This window comes from Artemia franciscana, chromosome 12 (genome assembly GCF_032884065.1).
Source record: "Artemia franciscana chromosome 12, ASM3288406v1, whole genome shotgun sequence".
In the NCBI taxonomy this organism is placed as follows: Eukaryota; Metazoa; Arthropoda; class Branchiopoda; order Anostraca; family Artemiidae; genus Artemia; species Artemia franciscana.
This window is the reverse complement of record NC_088874.1, coordinates 20,318,206-20,344,670: the sequence shown is the minus strand read 5'-3', so window position 1 is coordinate 20,344,670 and position 26,465 is coordinate 20,318,206. Positions and strand designations below refer to the sequence as shown.

Below are 26,465 nucleotides of genomic sequence, written 5' to 3'. Positions count from 1 at the left end.
AATCGAGAATAAGTTCACAAGGGTTAAACAAAAAGGTTTTCCTGTCTGAAGTACTTTCAAAGGGCTTTTTTTTAATTTATTCTAAATAACATGGAGTCAAACTCTAATTCAGAAACAAGCAAATTTAAAATTGACAGATCTCATTAATCAAATAAGCAAGTAGTGTTTTAAGTGAAGAAAGTTTTCATAAAATCATCAAGTCCTGTGCACAAAAAAGTGTCGTGTATTGCCCACTTGGGATACAAAAGAAGGCATCCCAGTCTAAAGTAACTTCACTTGTACCGACTACGTGACTTTTAAGTAATAAATGCGCAACCCTGCTGCTTTACTTCCTCCATAAGGCTGTCTTAGAATTTTTAATCGATAGCAATTTGGTTGCGCATGGGGTAAAATAGTAGTTTTGGATCACTTAATGGCAAAACACGCCACTTTCCCATGGCACAGTCTTTTTGGTTCCTTTAACAGGGCTCCAGCATTTTCAATTTCCGGACAAATAAGCCCTTTTTCGATCTTCCGGAGATGCTTGTTCGATGCGGTCGTCCCGGGAGAAAAAAATCAAACAAATAAACACGTGTCTGTGATCATCTTTCCGGGGGGGAATGCAAAATTCCATAGTTTTGTAGATAGGTGCTTGAAACAGGATTTTCTGATATTTTGAATCAAATGGTGTAATTTTCATTAAGAGCACTTCTAACTTTTGGATATATTCACCTTTTTTCTAAAATCTGGCAAATTTCCAAGGTTCGTAGTGTTTGATTTTTAGCATTAAACTTAGTGAACTTTATATATTTTGAATAAAACAGTTCCTGGTAGTGAACTGTAAGTAAGGAGCGACTAGACCCAATAGTGACCGAAACTCTGAAAAACGGAATTTTGGTATCAATAGATACATAAAAAATGGCTTCTTATGATGATTCTAAATATAAAATATACTAAGTTTTATTTTACCCACCAAAAGCTACGAGAATGAGGAAATTTGGCTGATTTTTGAAAAATTTTCCTATCTATGGAAATGTGGGCTTTTGTAATTGTTTCCAGAAAAATGATGACGGATGCGTAGTTGTTTATATTTTTTCCAGGGCTGTTCGTATCAAATCAATTACCCTAAAAGATCTGAAAGACGGCTCATTTAAATGAAAATCGAAAGTTCTAGTGTCCTTTTTAAGTGATCAAAAAGAGTGGAGGGCAATTAGCCCCCCTCACACTCCCCCTTTTTTCCAAGACATCTGACCAAAATTATAAAACAACAAATTTGGTTCAGTAGTTGAAAAGTCTAATAAATATCCCTTTAAGGATGATACGACCCCCTGAGTCCTTAGGGAAAGGGCTGTAAGCTACGCAATTTGCCCAGTGTTCACACATAGCATTTGTTATTGGGAATTAAAAACAAAACTTTTGTAGGAATTTTCTCTGGTGGGGGAAATTTCCCATAGGAATAATTTTACTGTGGATGAAAATCTTCTGGGTGGATTTTTCAGGGGAATTTTTACACGGGGAGTTGGGGTTTCCTGATATGATTTAAAGACGGTCAGAAATTAAATAAAAGAACTATTTTTTCACAACTGAAAATAAGGAGCAAAATTAAAGCTTAACGTTAATAGAAGCTATCCAGTACACGAGGGGAGCTACCGCTACCCCTTCCTAAAACCTCACTCTTTACGCTGAAGTTTGATTTTTTGTCAAAATTCCTTAAGAAAAACTGTCCAGATACAACGGCCGTTGAATTTGAATGAGAAGTATTTTTAAAGAACTTTGAGACTTGAATGCAAAGAGCGAAAATTGGGGAAGCAGCACCTCCTCTGACATGCGGAATAATATCTTTCGTTTTAAGTTTTAATGTTGCTCCTTACTTACACTTGAAATACTGATCCTTTTTATTTAATCAGCATAAAAAGCCAATTTTCGGATCCATTAACTGTTATCAAAATTCCTTTTTTTTAGGTTAATTTTAGCTTCAAATCAAAATTGTAAGTTTGATCCCACGCCAAATATTCTACATTCCATATTTTGGAATGTAGGTGGAATATCTTCTCCTTTCTTCATCCTTTTAATTTGTCTCAGTGTTCCCTCTGGCTGCTCAATTTTAAATGTGGTAAGAGATTCCCGGGGGGATATTTTCTACGGTAGAGGGGGGAGGGAATTTTCTAGGGGGATTACAGGGGAATGCGCCAAGCTTTGTTATTACTCAGTTCAGTTCACTCGGGTAAAAAAAATTATAACTGTCATAACATGCACAATCTCTCATCTCTATGCAAAAAATGCATGCTGAGTCCCTTATCGCCTCAAAACTAAATATGCACTATGGCCCCCCTCCACTTCTAGATACGACCATGGCCCCTAACAACAAAAACATCCTTACTAGTCCCCACCTTTTCATACAGGAGCAAACCACTTCAATCCTCACACACACAAAAAAATACTCAATAATGTCTAAAATCACATATTTATTTAAATTCTTTATTCAGTTTAAACTAATTCAAAACAAGATAATTTTTTATTATGGGAATCACATTGTCAAATTAATGAGTTTCACGCATCTGGAATTAGTACTAAAAATCAAAACATTTGATGAAAAAAAATTAAAAACCGTTACTGTAATAAAAAAAAATAGTTTTTTAGTTTCGGTTTCTATTTGCAAGGGCTACTTTGTGCCTACTATTTGTGGGCATTTGTAGGCAGCTCGGTGCACTACTTGGTAAATAGTGTTTGTTTGTGAAATTGTAGAAGCGTCAGCATTGTCAGAAAACCTTATTTTCTTGTTAAAAACTAAATTTCAGATTATTACAATGAGACTTGTTATTTAAGGCTCATTTAAAATATTATTATTTAACAAGTTTAAATTAAAAGTGATAAGGTGAAAAGGGCAAAGGAATTAGAACCAGGTTAAAAAGGGGTAAAAAAATATTTGCCAATGAGGGTAAATAAAGGTTGTTTCCCCAATGGAAATCAATTATACAGGTTCCAAGCTTGTTCACTTTAATTGTTCTGAAAACCGAATTGCGTAACTTTTATCAGAGCTAGAGCATACTTCGCTTCTATCACCATTATTACAATAATAACTATTTCGCTCCTTGCGTGATTTTTGGTATTAATTCTTGCTGAGCCATTGACCTTACTTAGCTGCATTCAAGGTGCTCTGACTTAATGTGTCTACTTCCTGAAGCGAAAAGCTTTCCCAATATACTCATCATGCAAAAGTCCATTTAAATTCGTCCCCCACATACGATCCAGACTCGATACATCAAACAATAGTCTAATCGATATATTGATATTAACGGAAAAGCTTTGATTAAGTAACTGAATGAAAATAGTCAGCGCGTGCTTCAGCTTAATGAGAAACCCTTTTTGCATAACAGGCACAAAAATCGAGGGGACAAGGGATAGGCGATTCGACTAACGGTTGTCGGGGAAAGGTGAGTTTATTAGACGTATTAGGGATGCTGGGTGATCAGTCAATGTTCTTGTATTGTCCCACGAGAAGAGCAGATGTAGTAAGATTAAACAGCAAAACCGTTGGCTACGATTATGTTCCGTTTATTAGTATATCCTTGTTGATAAAAATAGATTCGTACATAAGACTATCCTAAAAAGACCATGGTTCTTGTAAGTTGAAATTAAAATGATCCTGGGAGTTTGAGACGAGAAAATAAAGGGCTCAGTGCGTCTAGGCGACTGTGCAACTTTAGTATTACTTAAAAAGGTCAAAAATGCATTCAAACATGCATCTAGATGACATAATTTGTTTGTATATCAATGCTGCTCTGTATTTGTTTTGTAGCTTATACCAGAAGAAAAACACATATTACAATGAAATAAGTCCTGTGTTAAATAGGACACCCGAAAAAATATTCAGAAACTACTATCGCAGGGTATCAGATTAAATTAAATTGCAAGAATAAGAATGCCAAAAATGATTTTGATTTTAATGGATTTTAACTGTAATTTTATCATTGTACCATTATATCTTTGCTCCCCTCCCAGGAGAAGTGAGATTTTTACTGGGGGGGGGGGGGGTCATAGGCCCCCTAGAAAAATATACAATGACCGGTAGTAACAAACTTCACATTATCTAGCTGTTGTGTAGTTTACATAAAAGCATGCTATAGAGTTTACATAGTATTAAAAAAAAAAAAAAAAAAAAAAAAAAAATCAAACATGCTGTTTATGGGAAAAAATTGAAGCAGCTTGATTCAACTTGATTCAGCCTGGTGGTGGTTTTTATCAGCTTGGAAGAAGCTTTTTTTTTAATACGCGTCAAAGCAGCAGGATTAATTCTCCGAATTTTTTAAACACTATATTACCTTTTTCATTTAGTGAATAAGAAAACACGAAAACGGTAAAATACATGAAAATTATTGGAGTTTTGGGGAACGATGGTAGAAACTTTGAGATTTCTTGGGAGGGGCTGGGCCAGAAAGAACCTTCCACCTTCACGGTTGAAACATTATAGTTTACGCTATAATCTTGGAGCCAAAGTAAAGTGGATACCAAACATACGACATAAACGAAAAAAAAATATCAATTTTAATTGTTATTTTTTCCTAATTTAAAAGTGATTTTAAGCAAGACTATAGATTCAAATAATGAAATGTGCGAAGCCTGATTTGATTGTTTTAAATAAAATCCCGGCAAGCTGTTTTTTAAAAACTTAAAGAGCAACATTATACTTATAACACACACTGAAACCCATCCTTGACGGTAAACATTAGCAGTTTCTCTCCTGAGCAACACTTATTCCTGAAATTTCATTGTTTACAATAATTTAGCTCGAATTCATAATTCGAGCATTTTTGCTACACTTCCAATGAAATTATTATAAATTGTCTGATGCTAAGCCATTTTGTTCGTGGATTGATAATGGTTAAATTGACAACAGCATTGATTTCATCACTTTAATGCATTGAATGCTAGAAGACCCTCTGATAAGTTGTTTAAGACTCCAGCAAAAACGTGAATTGAACGTGTGTGTGGCATTTTGTAACTAATAGTGTCTACTTTCAATTCGAGGTCTTTTACTCGTTCACTGGAAAGTGTGTGTGTGTTTCCCTCACATACCTTATAAGTTAACATAAGCATAAGCTTAGCATAATTTGGCATAAGCATAGACATAAGCATAACTTAGGCTTTGGAATCATGAATTTGTCCTTGTTTTTTTCTTTCTTTTTTGCAAACCTTTCAGAATCATCAAATTTTTTAAGATAAGATAAGTTCGTGAGAGATGTGAATCAGGTCGTTCACATCGTGACAGATATGAAGAGAAGAATAATCAAACCCCGGTGCTGAAACAAGGACAATTTACGTTAATAGACATTATCCTAATAGTTAATGCGTTTAAAGACCACAATACATGACGTTTGACAAAGAACAAAATAATATAATTAAAAAATAACCAAGAAATGAGGGTAATTTACAGCCACTGGACAAACGGAACGAAAATACATAACCAGATATTCATTCAAGGATGTCCCCCAAGCTGTCCTCGGTATTAAGAAGAAAAAACTAACTTTTCGAAGTGAACTCTAACAAAGCAGAAAAAAACATTCTGATTTCTGCGCAGTAATTTTTTTTCTTTCTGAAAGTACCTTAAAGGGCAATAATTTTCTTAGAAATTTATTCCTAAGTGACATGGAGTTAAACTCTAAGTCAGAATCGATCAAATCTAAAATTGAAAGAACTCGTTATTCTAAATAAGATTTGAAATACCTTCAAAAGCTTTTATGAATTTCTTGTGTACTTGGTATGGTGCGGATAACTATAGTAGGCTACATGATACCAGTTCACCCCTTGCGGTCGAGAACGTTCACCAGGAGTACGTAAGAAGGTTTTACTTCCTGAATTACATTCAATAGGCTTTTTATTGCTATTATCAGTATTAATTTAATTCCTCTAACAAGGAGTCAAACTGTAAGCCAGAACCCAGCGTTCTAAGTCAGAACCAAGCTTGCTTGCTTATTCCAAATAAGCAAGCAATAGTTTAAGTTAAGGAAGTTTTTAATAGTCCGCAAATCTTGTGTGCAAGAAGTATTGGTTATCATCCACTAGGTGAGCAACAGAAAGTTTTCCTGTCTGAAGTATGTTTTAGGTTCTTTTCTTTTCTTTTCTTTTTATTTCCTGTGGACTTGGTCTGGTATCGAAAACTATAGCAGCCTTTACTATACAGTAGCCTAACTATAGTAGCCTTTACTATACAGTAGCCTAACTATAGTAGCCTTTAATATACAGTAGCCTAACTATAGTAGCCGATAGCTATAGTGTCCACTAGGCAAATATGATGTGGGCTACCGGCCCCATCAGCCCACGATTTCTTGCTGCTAAATTTTATTTATCGATTCTATGTAACTGAAAACTGATTGGTAGCGTAACACTTTTCCATTTTTTCTGCTTTACGGTTCGCATATTGGATTCTAATTTGGTCGAAACTTTAATATTTCGTCAAAATTTTCGATGAACAGAAGTTTCGTTGAACAAGCTCTTATTATTATTGTTACTAAAGAATTTCAGGTGGATATTAACTGTTCATATGAATGGAAATCCTACGTAATTTTTCACCTTCTACGAGGCTGAAGCCAATCTGACATCTACAATAGAGTTCCATAATGTTTGAATACAGTGTATACATATGTTTAAATACCTTGAAACATTGTATATAAATAGGACAAGAGGCATATTAAAGTGGTTGAAAGCAAACCTTCTGGTAGTTATTACCAAACACAACCCCCACCCAAGAAATTACTTGGTGAGGCTCATAATGCCCCACCTTACGTTTCTACATCTCTGCCGGTAGGCACGTGAATGTTACTTTTTATGCTAAATAGAGATAGATGGCTGCAATTAGAGGAGTGCTATTATCCTTCCCTCCTGTACCAATCACAAGGGCATTGACCAAAATATTCCAATCAATCAATGGGGAATGGATATTAATTTCTACCTCCACCCTTCAATTTCCCCAAAACTAATTCTATATTTACCTAAAGGCTAAATGAGAATCAAGATATCCTGGCATTAAAATGTACTATTTGAGGCAATCTCCCCCTCTTCGTCACCGACAAAATGACCCACTGCCCTTCCTTTGTAAAAGCTGATGTGCACTTACTTGTTATTGTACATAATTTTATGAATTATTAAGGAAATCAGTTTAGTTAAATGAAGCTTCATAAATGTAAGAAACATTTTTACGCCACAAGAAAGGAGGTACTACCTCGCAGCTCCCTTATTTAGGACTAGTTTAAACGAACAAATATGAAAGATTTGTTCTCTTCCACCTCTCTTTTACCCCTTCTCATATTCATCTGGAAGTACATTAAGAGCTAGGATAATTGGGCTTTGAAACGAGCTCGTTTCGACTTCTGGCATCCCCCCCCCCACCTATGTAATAGTCCACGAACCGTCCTTCATAATAGCTGATGCTGAATTATACGTCACTAAACATAATTTCGTGAAATATCAACGTGATTCAGGTATCAAACAGTTCGTAGTAACGAACTATGAGTAGGGATTGACCCGGCTCAATAGTAACCGAAACTCTAAAAAATAGAATTTGATACAAATAGATATATCGAAAGAATGGAATTTTTATGCTGATTTCAAATACATAAGTTTCGTTAAGTTTAGTCTTAATCTTTGAGAAAATTTGCCTTATTATCGAAAAAGGGGGGACCCTCTAAAAGTCATAGGATTTTAATGAAAATCACACCATCAGATTCAGCGTATAAGAAAACCCTACTGGAAAGGATCCAAGCTTCTATCTGCAAAAATGTGGAATTTGGAATTTTTTGCCAGAAGAAAGATCACGGATGTGTGTTCATTGCTTTTTGTATGTTTTTCCCCAGGTGATCGCATCGATCATCCCTGGGAAATATCGTCAGAGGGCTCATTCAAATGGAAATTAATAGTTCTAGAGCCTTTTTTAAGTGACCAAAAGATTGAAGGGCAACTATGCTCCCTCCCCACCCCTTTTCCCCGAAATTGTCTGATTAAAATTTTGAGACAGCCATATTATGCATCATATGGAGAGGGAAGTTTCCAGGAGGTAAACTTGCCAGAGGAAATTGTATTCTGGGGGAATTTGCCAAAGTACCCATAAAAAACTTTTTTTTTATTGTTTGCTTTCTTTTTCCGTCTCAATTTTGCGCGTGGAGTTTTAAAGGGTAAACTTTCACCGGGATTGAATTGCCTAGAAGATATATCCATGGGGAGGGTATTTCTCCATGAGATGGGGTCAGATTTCCGAGGATTATTTAATAAACCATCAGAAATGAAATAAAAAAATGCAACTGAAAGTAAGGAGCAATATTAAAACTTAAAACGAACAGACGTTGTTACGTATTTGAAGGAGGTAGCCTCCTCCTCAATACCTCGCTCTTTACGCTAAGGTTTGGATTTGGTCCCAATTCTTTAAGAACGATTCCTGGAACACAAGAGTCGTTTAATTTGAACAATAACAAGCTTTTTTCAAAAGTATTAAAACACTTTAGCGAAAAGAGCGAGGTGTTGAGAATGTGGTGTTGAGGTGTTGAGAGCGAAGTGTTGAGGTGTTGACACATAATAATTTCTGTTCGTTTTAAATTTTAATGTTGCTCCTTGCTTTCAGTTGAAAAAAACTTGTTTTTTATTTAATTAAATAAAGCTTTAAGAGAAATAACCATTTCCCTTTAAGAGAATTAACCATTTCTCCTGTATGGTCTACGTTACTTTCCAGGAGCAAATGCGTGCGGCACGGGTGGAATCTGTACCTTTTTATATTAATAGCCCTTGGTCAGTGTCTTTTATATTCTTACAACCATTTTGGTCTTATGTATTTTTTTCGAATAATTCAAATAAGTAATTGACTAAATACATTTCATTAATTCATTCATTCATCATAGTTTTTTCATTAAACATATAATTCACACCAGACAAGTTTTAACCTGGATTGGAAGAGCAACAATTTACAATTTACCAAGCAAAACATTCAAACAAAGTGTAGACTATTATAAATTTATTTGTGTATTATGTATACGTTTCAACACCAATATTTAACCCAAATTATGAAAACCGATAGCTAACAGGGTTATTTTTCAAATTCAATAAGTATTAAGTCTCGAAACTAATTCAGTAACGAAAACTCAGTTCACATATAGCATTCATTCAGTGAACATCTTAAACCAGATTTACTCTCACAAAGTTTTGATAAAACAAGAATGCATTTGAGGTAAATACTCCTACTTTGTGTTCATTTAGTGTTCAGCAAGGTTAATTTGCTGTCGAAATTTTTTTGGATAGATTCAGATGCCAATATTACGCAAAGTGAGTAATTAAAGGAGTTTTATGTGGTAGTATATTTCTACAGTCTATTTTTTCTTGGAGTTCAATTATTATTTTGTGTAATGGGAGGAAAGAGAAACAAGGAAAAATCTGACGAGTTTTTTTCTCACATCCAGTAGTATGGAAGGAATCTCATTGAAATCACTAGCTGACAGTTTGAGTCTAGTTTTACAGACTGTTAAAGAAAATTCAACTACGTTAAATGAGCTGAATGTTAATTTTAAAGGATTAAATCAAACGATTTCTAAGATCGAAGAATCTGTATTGGAATCGAAATTGGAGGTGGAAGGTATTAAGCCTAAAGTGATCAGCCTTGAGGTAGAAACCAATGATTTGAAGAATCATATTTCTGTGCTGGTTGATGAAAATTATTTACTGAAATCGCAGTTATCTAGCCTAAGGCATACAATGATGAAGCTGGAAAGTAAGGAAATTGATAAAAATATTCTAGTATGGAACGTGACAGCGACTGATACTGTAAACGCTAAGGCGATTTTCGATAGTATAATTTCGTCATGCCTTGGAATCCATGAGGTACCCAAATACACGATAGCTGATGTTAAGCCTGAAAAAAAGCTGATAAAGTTTATCATGGAGAACAGGGAGCTGAAAGTGGCAGTTCTAAAACAGGCTCGAAATCTTCGTGGAAAAACTATCATGGGCAATCAGAATGTTTTCTATACGATGATTCTCCCCCGTCTGTTCGAGAAGTTCGAAAATAACTTTTATCTATCCGAACCAGTATTCGTGAAAAAACAGGTTTTGAAACTTGGATTGCGAGATCTATACCACCATCTCTATGAATTCGTCACCTTAAGGAAGGGCCAGTGGAAATGTTTTTGTTTGATGAAATCCCACCAGATATTAGTAGCCTGATTCAAACTAAGCATCGGCACTGTTTCTGTTTTTGAGAAAAACAGAAACAGAAAAAAACAGTTAGAAAAAAAACAGAACAGAAACAGGTCAAACAAAAACAGGTGACCTGTTTCTGTAATCTATTCTGTTTTTCGAAAAAACAGAAAACAGCTGTTTTTTTAAGAAAAACAGCTGTTATAACAGCTGTTTTTTCCTGTTTTTCCTTACTTCTTCTATTTCTAATAGGAAAGAAAACATCTTCTTGTTAAATCCTTGTAGTCACATACAAAAGATGAGCAAATTCGTGTAATTCAACACACTAGCGTATTTTTAGGGGGGGGGCGAAATTTGTCATAAAATGTGTCCAATCGGGTGATACCAACGCTATATTCATTTCAAGCTTAAATGTCATTTATAATTGACAATTTACCCTAGTTGCTCTTAGACCGTTGCTTTAGCGGTAAACCATTGCTCAAAGCATATACCAACACTATATTCACCGCTTAACGCACGGATGCTTTCAAGCCGAGGCTACTTAGACCGCTGCTTGCTAATATATACCAGACAGACACAGAGTCATCCCATCTAGCTTATGTCCACCGCTTAAGTTAGAGGCTATTTAAACCGTCGCTATAGTGGTAACCCATTGCTCTAAGCAAATACCAACGCTCTATAACGCTCTATGGTTAGACCATTGCTCAAGTGGTAATAACCCTCCGCTACACACATACCAAGGTGTCTAGGTTCACCGCTTAAAGTACAGATGCCTTCAAGCCGTGGCTTGTTGGATCGCTGTTCTAGCGGTAACCCATTGCTCTAAGTCAGTGGTTCCCAACCGGTGGTACGCGTACCCCAGGGGGTACGCGAAACCCTCGCAGGGGGTACGCGAAGGTCCCAAAATTAATTTAGTCTACATCTTTAAAACTTGTTTCTGACTCAGTTCCAACATTTCCCTCAAAATCAGATAACATAACCCATTGTACGTAATTTAAGACTCATTTTCAAAACTTTCGCTTTCAGTAACCCGCTAATTTTTCTCCATAGCCGTAAGGTCTCGATTTAAACTCAGCGACTTCAGTATCTTGTCATCTGTTGAAACACGAAGTTCGTGAATTGTGGTTGCAAACAAAGATGGATAGATTCCTGATCAGGAATAACAAGAAGCCGAATGATGGTCCCCAAAACTCTGAACCTGCACCTAAGAAGAAGAAATATGACGAATCATCGGTCAAAGTGCGTCGATATTTGTCAGAATACCTAGGGCTCGGATTTAGTGCGACAAAGTCTGATCCAGTGAATGCACAGTGCGTTCTTTGTGGTCAAGTCTTGGCCAACAGTTCCATGAAACCTGCGCATATGAACCGGCATCTCAGTAGTGTGCACCCTTCTCATGTCGGTAAGCCCATAGAGTTTTTCAAGCGTAAACAAGAAGCATTCGCTAGTAACTGTTTGGAAATTGCAAAAGTGGCATCAGTTTCTTCAAAGGCTCTCCGGGCTTCGTATGCTGTTTCATATTTAGTTGCGAAACAGAAAAAACCGCACACCATCGCCGAATGTCTGATATTACCAGCACTAGTGAAAGTCAGTGAAATAATGTTTGACACGAAAACTGCTACTGCCCTTCAGTCTATACCTGTGTCGAACAATACCATTTCAAGAAGGATAGAAGACATTGCAAGCGATATTGTCATGCAGGTTATTGAGCAAATAAAGTTGACGAAGATGTTTGCGTTACAGCTTGACGAAAGCACGGATGTGTCAGGTGAAGCCCAGGTGATCGTCTTTGTTCGATATCAAGATTGTTCTGACATAAGAGAAAATATTCTGTTTTGTCAAAACCTACAGTCAAGAACAACAGGAGAAGAACTATTCAAGGTGATTGACAAATTCTTCGCAGAAGGGGGCATCTTGTGGGACTGGTGTCTATCAGTTTGCAGTGATGGAGCTGCCGCCCTAACAGGGAAGAACAATGGGCTCATGGCCTGGATAAGGAAGAAAAATCCAAAGGTGAAGTGGTTGCACTGCATCATTCACAGGCAAGCTCTTGCATCGAAAAGGATGAACGCACATCTGCACGAGACCCTCAACGAGGCTGTAAAAGTGATCAACTTCATCAAAGCCCGACCACTGAACTCAAAAATGTTCAAGTTGCTGTGCCAAGAGATGGATTCAGAACATCAACATTTACTTCTGCACACAGAAGTTCGCTGGTTGTCTCGTGGGAAGACTTTAAACAGACTTTTCGAGCTTCGACAAGAAGTTCCAATTTTTCTTCTGGAGCAAAAATCTGCATTCAGTTCACTTTTTGAAAACCAGGACTGGGTCTGCAGCCTGGCCTATCTTGCGGATATTTTCGACAAACTGAATGACTTGAATCTGTCAATGCAAGGTTTCCGGACGGACGAACTCTCCCTGAATTCGAAGATGTGTGCTTTCATCAAGAAATTGGAGTTCTGGCTTAAAAAGGTCAAAGAAACAGCGTTAGTGTCTTCCCGACCCTTGACAAGTTTGCGGACGATAGTGAAATTGATAACCTCAACACAATCTGTGATTGCATTCGGGAGCATCTGACAAAGTTGCGAGATGAACTTGTGTCATATTTCCCATCGAGTATGAACCAAGATAGAACGCAGGATTGGATCCAAAATCCATTTGTTGAAGACGTGACCTCAAGCTCCGGTCTTAGTGACAAGCTTACAGAGAATCTGATCGAACTTGCCACTGATCGCGCCTTAGAACTGAAATTCCAAAATGTAACTGTTTCCCAGTTTTGGCTGGAGGTGAAAGGAGAATACAAGGAACTAAGTGAAATCGCCATGTCTGCTTTGTTACCATTCGGATCCACTTACCTTTGTGAAGTGTCATTTTCGGCAATGTCATTGATCAAAACCAAACACAGAAACAGACTGAGTGTACAAAATGACCTTATAATTGCCGTTAGTGACATCGAGCCAAGATTTGATAATATTTTAGCAAAAAAGCAGCCTCAAGTTTCTCATTGATTTTGTAAGTACATTTAAGCACCGTCATATTGGACAATAAATCTCGTGTTTTTGAAAATTTGATTTTAGTTAAGAAAAAAGTAAAACAACGATTCTCAAGAAAGGGGTACGCAAACTTTTTGGGCCTTGACTAGGGGTACGCGGACCGAAAAAGGTTGGGAACCACTGCTCTAAGTAAATACCAACGCTATATTCCTCTTTTATATGGGATTTCATTGAGCCCATGTTTGCCGCTTAAAGCACAAATCCTTAAAGCCGTCAATGGTTAGACCGTTGCTCAAGCGGTAATAGCCATCCGCTACACATATACCAACAGTAGAGACATTGTCATATGGGGTTCCCATCTAGCCCATGTTCACTGTATAGCGTTCAAGCTTCTCTCTATTTCTCTATCTCTCTCTTTCGCTCAGATTTACCCCGCCGTGAATTAGCATGAGAGGTTGACTCTAGTTGAGCATTGTGGAGTGACCTGCATGAGAGGAAAATTTTCAAGTAGTCAACCGTAGTCAACGGGTTGACTCTATTTTGGCATTGTCAAGGGACATGCATGGACGGAGAGGTGTAGCATAAATGGGACACAGTCACAACGGCAATCAAAGGGGTAAAATTAACCTTGACTGGGTTGCCCACTTAATTGGACAATCTGTCTTAGCTTTTTTCTACAATTGGCCATGACTTTGACTTTTCCCACAACTATTCCCTTTTTGTTTAAATTCAAAAATCAACGGTATCATGGTATCATGCCCGCTAGATGTGCGTTCCGGTACGGTAGGCACGGGTAGGTATCATGCGTTTCGGTATCATGCCCGCTAGATAGCGCGGAATTTGAAAAAAAAAAAAAAACAGAAAAAAAAACAGAAAACAGATAAAAAAAAAACAGAAACGGAAAAAAACAGATGAAAAAAAAACAGAACAGAAACAGAAACAGGTAAAACAAAAACAGGTAGCCTGTTTCTGTTTTCTGTTCTGTTTTTTGTAAAAACAGAAACAGAAACAGGCAGAAACAGGCAAGAAAAAACAGAAACAGAAACAGAAAACAGAAACAGTGCCGATGCATAATTCAAACGCAACGACACGACAGCGAAGGCAAGGAAATGGCCGGGGCAATTCTATGGACTGGATTACATGACAAAGTGAGTTTCTGGAAGCCCGGACACTTTTTGTGTTTTGATAAGAAAAAAGTATTGCTTGAATTATTTGTTGAGTTAGTTTGGTCCGATGCAATAGAAATAATAATAGTGACTTATATAGTGGTATCTTCTGCTACAACAAATATTGTGTCTCTTTTATTGTATTGCTATTTTTTTTTGTACCAACAGTATACTATTAGAACAAACCCAATTACTGTGAGTTTTAGTGCTTTTACATTTCAATGGGAGAGGTATGGGGGGAGGATTTCTTAGTTTTTCCTTGTTTTTTTCCTTCTCTTTCCATGTTTTTTCTTATTTATTCTTACCTTGATTTTATTATCATTATTTATCCATACCTTGATTATAATATTTTTTACTCTTCTTTCCTTATATTTTTTTCTTATACCTTAGGTCTGGTGGGCTTGGTCGTGGGGCGGAACTGCCATCCACCATGAGTAGTGGCCAGGCTGGTATCAACTCTTTGGGGGATCGTTTACTTGATTTACAAATAATCCTTTAGATATTGAAAATATTATTAATAATTCAATTGGAAATAGAAATCAGATGAATAATGATTCTAATTCGGCTTTTAAAAGTAAGTATGTTTCGCAATTAAATGGTTCTGCCTCCTCTAAACGAGATGATATTTTCTCTGTGTTTCATCTGAACATTCAGGGACTCTGCTCGTCTTTTGATGAACTGAAACGGGTCGTTAGTGTTGGAACTCCTGATGTTATAGGATTATGTGAAACTTTCCTGGATTCAAAAAAGGATATCCTTCTAGATATTCCAGGGTATAGGATGGAGAGGCTGAATAGGAAACAGATGGCGAGAGGTGGGATTATGCTTTATATTGCTGATCGCCTTGCATATAATGTCCGAAATGATTTGTGCAAAAATGAGGAAGGAATCTTTGAATCCCTATTCATTGAGATTAAATCAATGCTTAAGTGTTTAGTTGTGGGTTTGGTTTATAGGTTCCCAGTGGATCTATTCCTTCGTTTTTGAAAATTCTGGAAGAAGTTTTGGACTCAGTCCGAAAACATCCCTATGAACTAATCCTTATGGGTGACTTTAACCTCAACCTGCTGGATCAAAATTCTGCTTCAACTATTGATTTTTTGTCAATGATGCTCTCTTCGGGAACTCTACCTTCAGTTTGTATACCAACCCGAGTTGCAGTAACACAAGCGTCTCTTATCGATAATATTTTTTCGTCACTAGATGTTTTAGATAGTTTGGTGCTGGTTAGTGATATTTCTCACATCATTTTCCCGCTATTTCACGATATAAGAGTGCTGATAGCAGTAGAATGCAAGCGCAGCGTATAGCATCACCATCTAATCTCCCATTTTTCCGTTATGGTGATACTGAGCTAAGTCTACTTAATTCTCGTCTGGCTGATGTACCATGGGGTAGTTTGGTTTCTGATTCAGATTTTAATTACCCTTTTGATTCCTTTTATGATTTAGTTAAAGAAGGAATCCTGGAAATTTGCAATCGGGGTTCAGTGCCCCATACTTCGAAAAGGATAGGACCACTGAATCCATGGATGAGTCCAGGTCTCCATAGAAGCTGGAAAAGGAAAAATTATTTGTGGAAGCTTTACAAGGCTTCACCATCTTTAGCTCATCTCGAACGATTCAGGGCCTATAGGAATATATTTAATTCTCTGTGTCGGAAGGCAAAGTCTCAGTATTATCATAGGAAATTTTCTGAATGTGGGAAGGATGTAATGAAGACATGGTATTTAATTAATTCAGTTCTTAGACCTACTCCCCCTCTGCCTTCAGTTCCATCAATGCTGAAAATCGATGGTAAAACCGTCCAAGGAGATGTAGGTGTTCAGCTAGAACTTACATCTTATTTTGCTAATATAGGAAAGGTAACTGCTTCCTCTGCAAGCTCTGCAACTTCTCGTTGTGATTTCAGAGCCTTTCTTGGACCCTCGTGTTTGAAGTCGATGGTCTTGAATTCTGTTCCTGAATTTGAGGTAGCTCGTATCGTGAATGCTCTTAAAGGATCATCCTCCTCAGGACCAGACAAAATTCCTACAAGGGTTACCCGTGCTGTTCCGCCTGCTATTCTGTCACCACTGACTAAGCTCGTCAATCTGTCTTTCGAGAAAGGTATTTTTCCTGAATCTCTTAAGCGAGCTTGCTCCCAGGCCTCAGGTATGTTCTCTAGGTTTTTTTTCTTTCTCCTTCTAGTTGTTGCTTATTGTATCCCCCATAAATATATTGCCTGTAAACTGCTATATGTGATTGCCTATATTGAATTTATTGCTTGTATAATAATTTCCTTTTCTTATCCCCCTTGTATCCCTGACCATGAAGCCTTTCAAGGGGAATTATGTGTATTGTAATTCGATTTTGAATTGTATTCTGTAATGTCTTCTATTTAATATTAGTAAACTTCTCTCTCTCTCTCTCTCTCTCTCTCTCTCTCTCTCTCTCTCTCTCTCTTTCTCTCTCTCTCTCTCTCTCTCTTTCTCTCTCTCTCTCTCTCTATCTCTGTAATTACATGCACTAGTGCTAAATGTCTTTAATTTTATTTTAATTTTATTTAATTAATTTGCTAGCGATCTTTTTAGATACAAGAAGAGTCAATTCATTTCGAAAAATTATGGTTAAACAATGTTACAGCCAACTAATACGGAGAAATGAAATTGAAATGAAAAGCCTTTAATGGTTTTATAAGATGGAAGGAGCCGAGAGCCAAAGTCCCCTCCTCCATTCGTTCCGTCGAATAAATGCGTGCGGCATATTTCCTTCGCGACTGGTAAGCTCTTTATATAGTTTTTTATACTTTTAAATTGATTGGGTATCTCAGAGTTTATAATCGATGCTCGATTATTCGATAATCGATCGCTTGAACGACCCCCCTCCAAACATTCTAGGACTATCGGTTAGATACAATTACCCCAGGAAAAAGTATGTATCCCTGATCTTTCTTCGAGAAAACATGCAAAATTGCACGTTGTTGAAAGGAATGTCCCATGTTGGGGTTCTCTAATATACTAAACATAATGGTGTAATTTACATTAATCTCGCTTACCTTTTTGGGGGTTTTTACCTATTTTTCAAAAATCAGGCAGATTCTCTCAAGCTGGTAGCGTTTGACGTGTAAAATTAAGCTTAATGAACTATACATGCTTAGAATCAGCATGAAAACCAGTTCTTTTGATGTAACTAAATAAAAAAAACTTGTTTTTTTTAACTGAAAGTAAGGAGCGACATTAAAACTTAAAACGAACAGAATTTACTCCGTATATGAAATGGGTTGTACCCTCCTCAACGCCTCGCTCTTTACGCTAAAATTTTTAATTGTTTTAAAAATTAGAATTGTGGCCAAGAGTCAAACTTTAGCTTAAAGAGTGAGGGATTGCGGAGGTGACAACCCATTTCATATACGGAATAATTTCTGTTCGTTTTAAGTTTTAATGTCGCTCGTTAGTTTCAGTTAAAAAAGAAACAAGTTCTTTTTTATTTAGTTTCTGAATGTTTTTGAATTAATGCATGTTTGATTTTGGCTCTCTGCACATAAATTATTAAAATGAAATTTGCATATTAATTCCTTTTTTTGGCTAAACGGCTTTCTCTTAGTTTTGAACAGTCGATTTTGAGAAATAAGGGGTGGGGAAGGAGGCCTAGTTGCCCTCCAAGTTTTCGGTTACTTAAAAAGGCAACTAGAACTTTTAATTTTCAACGAACGTTTTTATTAGTAAAAATATACGTAAGTTAAGAATTAACTTACGTAACAAACTTTTATATTCTTATTTTTTTATTATGTATATGAGGGGGTCGGTCCCCTCTTTAATACCTCGCTCTTTACACTAAATCTTAAGTTTTGTCCCTATTCTTTAAGAATGTCCCCTGAATCAGAAAGGCCGTGGAATAAATAGTTGAAATTACTAAAAATACTTTAGCATAAAGAGCGAGGTATTTATATCCTCCTAAATACCTCGCTCTTTATGCTACAGTATTTTTAGAAACCCCTCATATGCGTAATAATCTTTGTTCGTTTTAAGTTTTAATGCTACTCCTTAATTTCAATTGAAAAAAACTTTTTCGTGTTTATTTTTTCATGTTTTTTTTTATAGTAACACTAGAAAATCCCGCGCATTTTTCATTGGATTTCTCTTCCCCCATGACATATTCCTCCAAGGAAAGATCCTCCCACATAGCTCCCTCCCCTCAACCCCACCCCCAAACCAAAAAAAAATCCCCCTGAAAACGTCTTTACACTTCCCAATAACCATTACTGTATGTAAACACTGGTCAAAGTTTGTAACTTGCAGCCCCTCCCCCTGGGACTGTGGGGGAGTAAGTCATCCCCAAAGACATAGTTATTATGGTTTTCGACTATGAGGACCAAAATGGCTATCTCAAAATTTTCATCCGGTGACTTTATCATCCGGGTTTCATCATCCATGTTTCCATCCGGGAAAAAAAGAGCGTGGGAGGGGGCCTAGGTGCCCTCCAATCTTTTTGGTCACTTAAAAAGGGCACTAGAACTTTAGAACTTTTCATTTCCATTAGGACCACTTGGTCGATACAATGACCCCTGGAGGAAAAGAAAAAAACAAACAAAAAAACTAATAAACACGCACCCGTGATCTGTCTTCTGGCAAAAAAATACGAAATTCAACATTTTTGTAGATAGGAGCTTGAAATTTTTGCTATAGAGTTCTCTGATACGCCGAATGCGACGGTGTGATTTTCGTTAAAATTTTGTGACTTTTAGTGGGTGTTTTCCCCTATTTTCTAAAATAAGACAAATTTTCTCAGGCTCGTAACTTTTGATGGCAAAGACCAAATTTGATGAAACTTATATATTTAAAATCAGCATGAAAATTCGATTCTTTTGATGTATATTTTAGCATCAAAATTCCGTTATTTAGAGTTTCGTTTACTATTGAGCCGGGTCGCTCCTTACTACAGTTCGTTACCACGAACTGTTTGATTAAATAAAATAAACAAGTTTTTTCAACTGAAAGTAAGGAGCGAAATTAAAACTTAAAACGAACAGAAATTACTTCGAATATGAAAGGGGCTGCTTCCTCATCAACGCCCCGCTCTTTACGCTAAAGTTTGACTCTTTCTCTCAACTCTTCTTTTTAAAACAGTAAAAAACTTTAGCGTAAAGAGTGGAGCGTTGATGAGGAAGCAGCCCCTTTCATATACGATTTTGAGGAAAAAGAGCGGGGGAGGAAGCCTAGTTGCCCTCCAATTTTTTGGTTAATTAAAAAGGCAACTAGAACTTTTAATTTTTTAAGAATCTTTTTATTAGTAAAAGATATACGTAACTTACAAATTAGCTTACGTAAAGAACTTTTTATTCTCATGTTTTTATTACACATATGAGAGGGTTCGCCCCCTCGTCAGTACCTCTCTCTTTACACTAAATCTTAAATTTTGTCCCAATTCATTAAGAATGACTCCTGAATCACAAAAGCCGTAGAATAAATAGTTGACATTACTAAAAATACTTTAGCGTAAAGAGCGAGGTATTAGGAGGAGGTAAGCCCCTCATATGGGTAATCATTTCTGTTCGTTTTAAGTTTTAATGCTGCTCCTTACTTCCAGCTGAAAAAAACTGTTTCATATTTATTTTTTCATTTTTTTTTAAATAATGCTAGTAAATCCTGCGCTCCCTTCATGGAAATTTTCTTCCCCCATGACAAATTCCTAGATGGAAAGTTCCCCCAGCATGTCCCCCTCTTCTCAACCCCTCCCCCCGACCGAAAAATTCTCCTGAAAACGCCTGTACACTTCCCAATAACCATTACTATATGTAAGCACTGGTCAAAGTTTGTAACTTGTAGCCCCTCCCGCGGGGACTCTGGAGGAGTAAGTCGTCCCCAAAGACATAGTTATAAGGTTTTTCGACTACGCTGAATAAAATGGCTATCTCAGAATTTTGATCCGTTGACATTGGGAAAATAATTAGCGTGGGAGGGGGCCTAGGTGCCCTCCAATTTTTTGGTCACTTAAAAAGGGCACTAGAACTTTTCATTTTCGTTAGAATGAGCCCTCTTGCAACATTCTAGGACAACTGGGTCGATACGATCACCCCTGGGGAAAAAAAATAAACAAATAAACACGCATCCGTGATCTGTCTTCTGGCAAAAAATACAAAATTCCACATTTTTGTAGATAGGAGCTTGAAACTTCTACAGTAGGGTTCTCTGATACGTTGAATCTGATGGTGTAATTTTCGTTAAGATTCTATGACTTTCAGGGGATGTCTCCCCCTATTTTCTTAAATAACGCAAATTTTCTCAGGCTCGTAACTTTTGATGCGTAAGACTAAACTTGATGAAACTTATATATTTAAAATCAGCATTAAAATGCAATTCTTTTGATGTAGCTATTGGTATCAAAATTCCAGTTTTTAGAGTTTTGGTTTCTATTGAGCCGGGTCGCTCCTTACTACAGTTCGTTACCACGAACTGTTTGACAAAAAAAAGAGGGTGGGGCCGGTAAACACTTACGGTATATCTCCCGTTGCAAGAAGATTCAATAAAGTTCATACGTAAATATGAAGGTTAAATTAAACTTGGGTTGAGTTTCAAGAGGATGCAGTTGCATGGGGTTCAGTTACACGGGATTCAGTTCAACGAGGGCTGAGTTGCACGGGGTTTAGATGCATAAGAGTTCAGTTGAATGGGGTTGAGTTGCACAGGGGTCCAGTTTTACGAGAATTTAGATGCACGAGGGTTCAGTTACGCGAGGGTTGAGTTCCAAAATGGTTCAGTTAATCAGGGGCTTAGTTGCTCCTGGGGTCAGATGCACGAGGATTCAGTTACATGGGCTCAGCTGCACGGGGGATAAGTTACGAATGGGTTCAGTTGCATTGAAACCCTCAGAACAGCTTTACGAAGCCAGATTAACTTGGAAGTCAGGTATTATAATTTGTATAGATGGTAATCCGCGTATGACTGGATGTATTAAAAGACGTGTATCCCTTACACTCAACGAAAACCCGAAATCTAAACTACAGACCAACTCGATTGGAATTAGAAAGGTGAATATGTTAAGCCTTGTTTGGACAGAATTACGGATAGATTTGCAGTCAGTATAGTTAGAGAGCCAAAGTGGTTCAGTAGACCCTGCAATATTCACCGTAAACTACATCGCTAAGTTCTCAGAAGAAAGTTGTGTACGTAACACCTTGTTTTGACCGGAAATATGTAAAGCTTGTTGCTGCTCCACTACCATCCCTTTTGCCAAATCTCAGGAGTAATGCTACTGTTTTGAACCAGAATCTAAACGAGCTCTCAACTTGCACAATTAGAGGTGAAAATCTAGTGTCTGACCCTTCCAAAAACCCCTCCCCCCCTTAATTTTGCAAAAAGAGTTTGTTCGTGCATACATGAAACTGACGAGGGATGTATCTTGCCAACAGGACATATAAACGCCGATTTACTGAGGCGTGCATTCCTTCTTCGTCATGTTTGCAAAAGCTGTATGATCTCTACAAACTTAAAGAGGAGGAGCTTCAATGCAAGACAAGAAAAGAGACATATTATAAGACGTATATACCCCATCCAAGCCTCAGTCTCGGAGCTTTGCTCACCTACTAGAGTTTCAGCGGTAAACCTGCTTTCCACAGCAAAGTATCTTAGTATCCTGTTCCAATTAAAATTTCATGAAAAATCAGCTAAGCGATGACATTTTTTTCTAAAAGACTTATTTTTTTTCATTCGGTATGCTAGCAAACTTTAATTTTCCAAAGTCATAGATTCCATAAACAATGAAGCTTTGATGCCTGTTAATGCCTGGTAGGTAAATTTGAGCAGTCTAACATTATTTCGGGAAAGTTTCTTTTTTGGTTTAGGACACCTGTTTATTAAATTTCAAGCATATACTAGCACCCTGGATCTTTCAGTCACTTCTTAAACAATCTACCAAAGGGGTCACCATCTCAGATGATTCAGCTTGGGGAAATCAAGCAAAAGGTTTTTAGATCTCAACTTTTGTCTTTTATGCTTTGATCGAACACCCGCTGGGTCAGCAACTTCGCTGTCTTGCAACTTGACACAAAAATGTCTCTCATTTGTCTAAACCTTTTCTAGTGAATCGAACCCCTGATTGTTACATTCTATAATTGGAGACGAAATGAGGACTTATGGATCCCAAGGCCCCTGCCTCTCTCAGTGCCAACAACTTTGTTTCTTGATCAATATCATTAAAATTATTTTATTTTTATATAACTGCTAAAAATAGAAACTTTATTTTGTAGAGGACAAAACAGAATTACTATCTTTAATTCCCTGCAAATGTATTTATTTAGACTCATTAGTATTTGCGTCTGATCAGAACATCAAAATATTTTTTAACATAAATGATCAACTACAGTAAAGGATGAAATAAGACTCAAGTATATTTACTGTATATTGGCCGGATGGCTCAGCCACCCCAAATCATGAAATTTTATTTTTATAGGATTAAAATTCACAATTTTTCGGCAAAATTATCTTTAAACAATAGTTTCAAAAGTAGGACTAGGAAATTTGTTGATAAATTGTTATTTGGCATTCCAGTATTTTAGTTTTTAGAAGAAGGATTCAGAAAAACATTGTAACTAGTCCTACAATTAACACATAATAAAACAATCTTAATAAAAATTGTATAAAAGCCTCCTTTCAAGTGTTAAGGAAATGAACTGGCTAAACTGGTTAATTTTATTTCTTTGAAGCGTATAGAAAAATCAGTTTGCTGAAAAACTTTCGTTCTAAGCGATCTATTTACCTTTCATTAAAGCATAAATGAAACTGTAGTCTTCTGGGAGATTTGAGGGTAGGCCAAACCTCGCTTTTTATGTTCGTTATGAATTTGGCTTTGTTCTTCATTGTAATTTGTATAGAAATCTCTGCTACTGTTTTCTCATCTCATATTTAAGATGTATTTTTTTTCAAGATTCAGGTTTTCCATAATTCAATTAAAAATTTTTTGTTTAAATAAAACAATATGGCCATGAGCATGTCATACTTCAGACAAACTCATCTTTAAAAATCATGATTTCTCTATTGGCTCATTCTTGACTTCAGGAGACTGCTTAGGTATTAATTATCATTGAAAGTATATGTAGGAATATTATATTCAAAGGAAAAAAAGAAAATTCACTTTGTTATTATTATGATGAAGTAAAATTTTTCTTTGGAGGTTCATAAAAACTCGCATAACCTTAAACATCATACCAAGAAAAAAGAAAAGAAAATGGGAGGAGAAAATGACTGAGGTTTCAAATATATCCTTCTTGGGACACATTCACATAGCGAGTGGATTAACTTGAATCTTAAGTGAATTTACTGGTGACGGTTTATCAGTCGAATGGATCAGTATTATTTTGATACTTGGAATTGTTGAAAAAACTGTAATTTCAAATGATTTTGAAGGACAATGACGTTGTTGTTCTTTTTATCGTTTTCTTTTTAAGTTAACATCCATTTAAAAACTGATAACTAACCTTTAACAGGTGACAATGACCTTGAATCTGAAATAATTTTACACTTCTCATGTCCACTGAAAGTCAAGAGTGGGGATTTTAACAATTTCCAAAGACAAGGTAAAATCATTGATTTTAACTATTGATCCAGTCATGCGCAAAAGACTTTATTCTCCAAAGAGAATAATTTATCCAATTGGCAAAACACCAAAATGAAAACCCTTGAAGAACTACATCTCATGCTTGACTAGTTCTTCGTCGTTTTCTCCGAGGAAATGAAATAAAAAATTAAGGAACCGGTCATGTTCAAAAGTAGAAATAACTTCCCAGCTGTTAGTTGCTTTGCTTATTGCCAATTCTGAAATTTTTTTTCGCATTTTATAAATCACAGCTTCATCAACATTGTCTGTTAAAATTTATTTTCCAAGCTTGAATATTTGAGCGAATTAGATAGCAGGAAAAAAATTGACTATTCATATGATTAAGGCTATAGATAGTTCACTTTTTCTTTATGGAAGGGGTTTGGCTATTCAGGATAAGATATTAAGTGAGATAGAAAAATAAAAGTAATCTTGACTTAGTTTAATAAAAATGATGTATTATTTATTGGTTGCATCGTGGTGTGTCGTTTTGTTTAAGGCTCGTTTTTCATCGAAGTTGTCTGTAAAGAAAATATACTGGATACTTTTATGCAACACAAGTCAAAACGAGGTGATTTTCGTACTATAGTGATGGGGAAAAGTTCCTTTAGCTTTCTGTAGATTTTTTTGGAAGAAATATGTAAGTCAAAGAATATGTCACACATGCTACCTGGTTGCTCGACTTTTCTGCTTACCAGATAAAAACTGAACAGAAAAGAATGTTAAAAATCATCACTTTAAAAAAATTTTCTTCTTTTTTTAAGGAGTGTCTTGAACTGAAAGTGAAGGCAATATATAAATTAAAGCGAACTTACATTGTGTATATGAAGGGAGCTAGAACCCCCTTAACTTCTGCTCCTTAGCCTGAAGTTGCACTGAAAGAAGTTTAGAGTGTTTCACTTTAAGATGCCTTACAAACTTTTGAACTGAGAATTTTTGTTCAAAACAAATTTGGAAAGTTCTCGAGGCATCGTGATAAAAACAAACTTTATACTACACTCTTGTTTGGGATTTATATTCCATTGGAGCGAAATTTGAACAATGACTTACGCTATAATTGACTAAACTGTCCCTTTTAATATTCAAAAGTGATTAGAGGGCAACTAACCCCCCTCCCACGCCCACCGTTTCCCCGAACACATCCAACCGAAACTTTGAGACATTTTGTTCGGTGTAGTTAAAAGTTCCAGAAATTATGTCTCTGAGGATAACAATCCCCCACAGCCCTCAGCGTAAGGGTTTTAGGGGCACATAAAGTTTTTGATAGAAGGGTGGTCGTATAAACTTCGGAGTGGGCTTATTGGATTGGTAATCAGAAGTTCGAGTACCTTTTTTATGACCCAAAGTGATCAGAGGGCAGAAATCTCCCCCCCCAACGCCTCGTATTTTCCTGAAATGCATTTGATAGAAACTTTGAGATTTTCATTTGCTGTCGTAGAAACTTCAAAAAAGGCTCTTTCGATTGGACATTGAAGGCGCTAGTGTCTCTTTTAGTACTCGAAAGCGATTAGAGGGCATCTAGCCCACCTCCCACGCCCAGCATTTCCCCAAACACGTATGATCAGAATTTTTAAGTAGCCGTTTTGTTCAACGTAGTTGAAAAGACCAGAAATAATGTCTTTAAGGATCACAACCCCTCCCCCCTATAGCCCTCAGGACAAGGGTTGTTAGTTATGCTTTAGGGGCATTTAAGGTTTATTTAAAAATGGTGATCGTATAAACTTCTGAGGGAGCTCATTGGATTGATTGCGAGAAGTTCTAGCGACCTATTTAAGGTTTACATTGATCGGATGGTGATAGTCCCCCCCCCCTCCCTCATATTTTCCCGAACTGCATCTGATAGAAATTTTGAGATGGCTATTTGTTGTCGTTAAGAAGGTTAATTTAATTGAGAATTGAAGGGGCTAGTGCCCCTTTTAACAGTTGAAAGGGAATAGAGGTCAACTAGCCCCCCTCCCAAGCCCAGTATTTCCCAAAACACTTCCAATAAAAGTTGTGAGATAGAAATTTGTTCTAATAGCCAGTTTTTATAGAAACAGTGGTCGCATAAAATTAGGAGGAGGTTCATTGGACTGGTAATCAGAAGTTATAGTACCCTTTTGAAGATTCAAAGTACTCCGAGGGCGGATACCCCCCACCGCATGTTTTTCCGAGATGTATCTGATAGAAATTTTGAGATGACAATTGGTTGTCGTAGAAACTTCTAAAAAGGCTCATTCGATTAGAAATTGAAGAAGCTAGTGCCCCTTTAAGTAGTATCTCCTCTATTCGTTTTAAAACACACATAGGGGGTAAACTTGAAGCTAATGGCCCCTCAAGACGTTATTACGTGCACTTGAGTCTTATGCGCGCACCTGTAACGGTATGGTGCACCTACGTAATAGGGAAAGTTTTCTAAAAAGATGCAGGTGTCTCAAACGTGATCAAGCGAGCGAGAAGTGCAGCAGAGGATTGGGCAAGCCAGTGGATCTTTTAACCGACTAAAGCCAGTATGGCGATCGAAAAAGCATTCCCTGAAGCTGAAATTGAGGCTATTTAACAGCAACGTCCTTTCTGCTCTTCTCTACAGCACTGAGTGCTGG

The 26,465-nt window shown here is 36.8% G+C and overlaps 1 protein-coding gene across 2 annotated transcripts in view; it reads left to right on the top strand.

Annotated features, from left to right (window-relative positions):
- The first annotated feature begins 9,120 nt into the window (after positions 1-9,120).
- LOC136033823 (neurogenic differentiation factor 6-B-like) overlaps positions 9,121-26,465 on the top strand; it is a 90,261-nt gene continuing 72,916 nt past the window's right edge. For both annotated transcript variants that reach the window (XM_065714753.1, XM_065714752.1), the window contains exons 1-2: positions 9,121-9,190; positions 16,884-17,071. The gene's annotated coding sequence lies outside the window, so the exon portion shown is untranslated. The remainder of the gene's footprint in view (positions 9,191-16,883; positions 17,072-26,465) is intronic.